Consider the following 5,805-nt stretch of genomic DNA (forward strand, 5'->3'; position numbering starts at 1 on the left):
GGACCAGGATGTGTGTGTGTGTGTGTGTGTGTGTGTGTGTGTGTGTGTGTGTGTGTGTGTAAGTGTGGCCACCATCAGGAGGATATTTTCAGGAGGCAGGGTCTTTCTCGGTTTACTGACTGCAGGGCTGTGCTTCAGGCTAGCTGGTCTGTGAGCCTCAGGGTGATTCTTATCTTCATTTCCCATCTTAGCCTGAATTCCATGCAGGAATTCAGGGTCCCTGCTGGCTTCCAGCTTGTTATATGCACTCTGGGGTGGGAACTCAGGCTGCCAGGCTCCTGCGGCCAGGGCTTCTGCCCACTGAGCCATCTCCCTGGCTCTAATATTATGTTTTTTTTAAAGAAATACTGTACTAAAACATTATTTTCCTAAATTGCTAAATTTTTCAGTATCTCCTTAACATTTGGGCCGGGGGCAACTTCTTCACCTGCCTCGCTCTCGCCTCCTGGGAACTCCTTCCTCCACAGTTGCTCCCTCCTTGATTGTCGAAGAACTAATTATTTCATACGATCCGTAGCGCGTACCATTGAATTTGATATGCTTTAATGCAAAGCGACTCTGTGGATTTAATACAAAAAAAAGATTTGTAGAACAAGGTGCTTGTTTGTTCTGAAATGAGCCAGGCATGTCTGCGGGCAGCCATGTGAACCGACATGAGCATAGCGTTTGGGAGACTCAGGCTGGGCTCTGGGTGTGGGCCAGCCGCGCAGAGGGGCTAGATAAGAACAGGCAATGGGAAACGTTCCTTATTTTGAAGGTTTGGCTTAACTGAGTATCCTGGTTAGTTCTTGTTAACAGGACACACGTCTGGGTCGTCTGGAAAGATGAGCCTCAATTAAAAAATTGCCTCTATCAGATTGACGTCTAGGCAAGTGTGTGGGGGCGTTTCTTGATAAGTGATTGATGCCGGAGGGTCCAGCCCACTGTGGGCGGTGCCACCCACGGACTTGGTGGTTCTATGTGTAAGAAAGCAGGTTGAGCAAGCCATGGGGAGCGAGCCAGTAAGCCGCTGTCCCTCATTGCCACTGCTACAGCTCCTGCCTGCAGGTTCCTGCCCTGGCTTTCCTTCGCCCTGAACTGTGACATCATGTAAGCTGAAACAGACCTTTTCCTCTCCAAGTTGCTTTGGTCATGGTGTTTAATCCCCAAACAAGGAACACTATGAGGAAGCGTTGTTTTCTAGAGTTGGAAAGTGTGGTAGTTGCTTTTCCTATTGCTGTACCTTGACAAGAAGCAACTTAAGGGAAGGTTCTTGGTGCCTGCAGTCTCGTGGCAGGGACGGTGCGTGTGGCAGGGGTGTGGCTGCTGGTCACGTTGCTTCTGCATCCAGGAAGCCGGAGGCAGACAGAAAGCGATGTATCCAGAGTCAAGCCCCCAGGCAGGGTTTCTCTGTGCTACAGTCCTGGCTGTCTTGGAACTCATTTTGTAGATCAGGCTGGCCCCGAACTCACAGAGATCCGCCTGCCTGCCTCCCTCCCCAGTGCTGGCTCTACCTCCTAAAGAGAGGCTCCTCAGGCTTTTGAACAGCACCACCAACTGGGAACCAAGTATTCTAATAACTTGAGCTTCCAGGGGACATTGCACATTCCAACCAGGACAGGAAGAGAGGAAGGCATCCCATGATGCCTTTAAGGAGAATGTCCCAAGGGAAAGACAGTGTGAAAATTGCCTTTCTGGGTGAAAGGGCAGGGTGGGATAGTCCTCAGAGGGACATGGCCGTTAAGATGGACAGCAATTGTTACAATACAGCTTGAGGGGAACCTTGGCGGATTCCATGGCAGGCAAGGGACAAACACACTAGGCAGAACTTACATGGGAAGGAAGTTTTATTAGAAAGGGAAGGCAGTGGGGGAAGAGGAGGGGGATGAAGGGAAGGAGAGAGGGAGGAGGGAGAGAGGAAGGCAGGAAACTCCTGTCGGCCCCTTCAGAGGAACAGCAGGAAAGAGAGAGGAAGTAGGTGGAGTTTTTCCTCTCACGATGTAGCAGCTATAGGACCCTGGGCTGGCCAGGGCACTGCCTGAGTGCATGCTGCCAGGTGACGGGGCAGGCCAGCATAATGCCTGAGTCCTTACACCAATGGTCCGTGGGACTGTGCTATCAGCCTGAGGAGCACATGCCTACCAGAACAAGTAGATCTTCTTGGTGGCACTGTGAGGCAGGCAGGGGGGTGAGGAAACGTGTGGGCCATAGGGGAAGGGGGCAGACGGGGTTGGGATAGCAAGAATATGAGGAAGTCTGCACTGCACTTCGGTAGAGGGCAAGGAACACAGAAAACGCTCACTCTCTATTTCAATATTCTGAATATGAGCAAGCCCCCCTCCCTGCCAATTAATGCAATTCAGCCATGCTGTTGCATGTCTGTTTTTTTTATTTCCCTGGGTACGTTCTGCTTGTTACCCCTGTTTATAATTCTCTTAAAGACATATGCAAACAGTTGATGGTGACATTAATGGAATTCAAAATGCAGGAAAAACTAGGTGTGGTGCTTCACACCTGTAATCTCAGTACTCCCCAGGCCAAGGCAGGAGTGCCAAGTTCAAAGTCTGTTGTTCCAGGCCAGCTTGAGCTGTAAAGATCCATTCTCAGAGAGAAATCAACATGGAGTGACAGAGATGGCTCAACAATTAAGAGCGTGTACTGTGCTCGCAGAGGACGCATTCATTTCCCAGCACCCAAGCCATGTGGCTCACATCTGCCTGTAACTCCAGATCCAGGGGATCTGACGCCCTCTTCCCGAGGCACTACATTCACACACACACACACACACACACACACACACACACACACACACACACACACACACACAAAGGCCAGATAATTAATAATCAAAAACAGAACAAAAAGCACACACAGAAGAAATGCCACCTGTATTTTGAGTACCTCAACCACTTTTGTTTTTATGTCTCTCAGGCCTTTCAGGAAAGCCTATAAAATGCTTCTATCTTAGTTTCTCTTCCTGTTGCTGTGATAAAATGTCTCTACAAAAGCAGCTTAAGGGAGAAAGGGTTGATTCTGACTCAGCTCAAGGGTGCGATCTGTGATGGCAGAGACGTCTCGGAGGGAGGCAGGGGCTTGAAGCAGCTGATGTCATTGGATCTGGAGTCAAGAGAAGGCAGGGGCTTGAAGCAGCTGACATCATTGGATCTGGAGTCAAGAGCAGACAGCGATGAATGCTCCAGGCCGGTGGTCCTAGCTGCTTCTCTGTGGCTGTGATAAGGCCACAGCAAAGGCAGCTTAGGGAGGGGAGGGCTTATGTTGCCTAGAGTTAACTGTCCATCATTGAAAGAGGCCTGGGCAGGAACTCAAGACAGGAGCTGAAGCAGAGGCCACAGAAAAATGCTGTTCACTGACTTGCTCTCACAGAGAAATGCTGCTCACTGACTTGCTCTCACAGAGAAATGCTGCTCACTGGCTTGCTCTCACAGAGAAATGCTGCTCACTGGCTTGCTCTCACAGAGAAATGCTGAGGTTCCCTCTTTCTAGATGATTCTTGTTTGTGTCAAGTTGACAAACCAACCAACACTCTTTCCACTTTATACAGTCCAGGACGCCCTGCTCAGGGAGTGATCTGGGCCACACTTAAGATGGGTCTTTCCAGGTCTCTTAACAAAAGGAAGATAATCTCTTGCAAATGGCTGGGAAGGCATCTTGCACTGTCCTGTTATAGGACTCACTAGATGGAAGGAAATCTCCCATGAGGATAACTGACACAGACAGAAGATCTTATGCAGTAATGGATTTCAGTGTTTCTCGAATGTTGCTGCTGAGGTAGAGCTGACATACAATGCCACTCTGTTTGAGATGGACAGCTTGAAGAGTTTTGATATGGCAGTGCAGCTGTGACAATGTCACCATAACTGGTGGTATGAACTTTTCTATCATTCCCCCAAATCTCCTCATGCCCCTGTCTTTCTTTTCCTTTTTTTTTTTTTTTTTTTTTTTGCCACTTCTCTGTAGGAAACCACTCATCTGGCCCCCTCTGGCCACCATAGATCAGCTTCTACAGGCTTCCATCATTGCCGCCTTTCGCTCTTATCAACACAATTGCTTTGAGATCCAACCACGCTATTCACCTCTATTTATAATGTCTTTCGTTGTAAATGTGTGTTATTTAATTATTCAGTGATGGAAATATCTAATAACTGGTCAAAAATCTTCCTGAAATTATAACAATCATCTTTTTTGAATTGGTGCAAACTGGTTTTGGTGGGGTACATCTGGTGGGCTCTGTGCCCGTGTGTGTGTGTGTGTGTGTGTGTGTGTGCGAGTGTGAGTATTTGCGTGTGTGTGTGTGTGTGTGTGTGTGTGTAAGTATGTATGTATGTGTCGTGTGTATGGTGTGTGTGGGGGTGTGTGTATAACTTTAGACAGGAAGCTGAGAGACTTTGGGGCAGCTGAGGGATTGGTAATAATTGAAAAACGAATGAAAAGAGAATGATAATTTTTAAATTCTTTTTTTTTCCTCTGTGGTTTTCAAGCTAAAAAACTGCATTAGGCATGGTAATGTAAAATTTTACCTGTTGGTGACTGGGCTGTGGTTTAATTAATGCCTGGCTGGCCAACAATGCAGCTATGCATTGGTCTGTTGGCACAAGGGACTTGTGCTATTGAAAGTGCTTTGAGAGACCTCTTGATGCTGCTCAACTGGGAAAACTATAGAAAGGGAGTTAGGGTTTAGGATTGGACACAAGGATGCTTGTATATCAAGAGGTCACGGTTACCTCTTAGCCTCTCCCAGAATTCCAAGTGCTGACAAAAGGATAGCAGAGGGCTTCCGGTGCATTCTGTCAGGGTAGGTTATGGCCGGAGAGATCTGATTTGGGGGTTACTGCTCACTGTATGATGACCTTCACATGTCTTTTCCTGGGGCTGGGATATAAGGAGTTGTTTTATGCATCTTCTGTGTTGTAACAAACCCAGCAAGAAGGATTGAGCAAGTACTGCCTACTCCGCACCCCCTGACAGCTGGCTCCCAGCTCAGAACAGTTTGTATCTTTTTGGTTTAACAGGTAAATCACCCTCAGGAGAGCAAATACCAGCTACTCTTCAGGGGAGGCTGGTGGCCACCCCAGGAGGCAGAGGAGACTGAATCTGCTGCATCGGACTACCATGGGTTCACCTGCTACCCAATATTCTAATTTCCCTTCTGTTGCAGTGATAAAATATTTCAAATAAAAGCAGCTTGGGGAGGAAGGGTTTATTTAGCTTCCACTTTCGGGGCACAGTCCGCCACTGAGGAAGTCAAGGCAGGGACTCAAGCAGGGACTGACGTGGAGACCGTGGAGGAACACTGCTTACAGGGTGGCTCCCTGGCTCACCTACGGGGTTTCTCTGTGTAGCTCTGGCTGTTCTGGAACTTGGTTCTGTTCTAAAACTGGCGTCGAACGAGATCCACCTGCCTCTGGCACCACCACTGCCCCACCTACAGTTCCTAGAGCAGTGGTTCTCAACCTTCCCAAGGCTGTGACCCTTTAACACTTTTCCTCGTGTGGTGGTGACCCCAACAATAAACTTAATTTCTTTGCTACTTCATAGCTGTAATTTTGTTACTGTTACGAATCATAATGACCCACAGATTGAGAACTACCAGCCTAGACCCAACTTCCCAGCATTGGCACTATCCACAGTGGGAATACCAATCAAGTCAAAAAACAAAACAAAACAAAACAAATCCAGCCCAATTTGATCGAGAGAGCATTCCAGTAGAGACTCCTTCAGGTTACTCTGAGCTGTTAGGCTAACTGGGAGAGATGAGCATGAGCAGGGCTATGACAGTGTCTCTGAAAGGGGCTTTCTGGTGGAGAT

The 5,805-nt window shown here is 48.1% G+C and overlaps 1 long non-coding RNA gene across 1 annotated transcript; it reads left to right on the forward strand.

Annotated features, from left to right (window-relative positions):
• Positions 1 to 991: 991 nt before the first annotated feature.
• LOC121137448 lies at positions 992 to 5,532 on the forward strand. The gene is made up of 2 exons (XR_005874675.1): positions 992 to 1,089; positions 5,010 to 5,532. It is a non-coding gene; the product is annotated as an uncharacterized LOC121137448 (long non-coding RNA).
• Positions 5,533 to 5,805: the final 273 nt, after the last annotated feature.

The sequence above is a fragment of the Mesocricetus auratus genome, unplaced genomic scaffold (genome assembly GCF_017639785.1).
Source record: "Mesocricetus auratus isolate SY011 unplaced genomic scaffold, BCM_Maur_2.0 Super-Scaffold_100691, whole genome shotgun sequence".
In the NCBI taxonomy this organism is placed as follows: domain Eukaryota; kingdom Metazoa; phylum Chordata; class Mammalia; order Rodentia; family Cricetidae; genus Mesocricetus; species Mesocricetus auratus.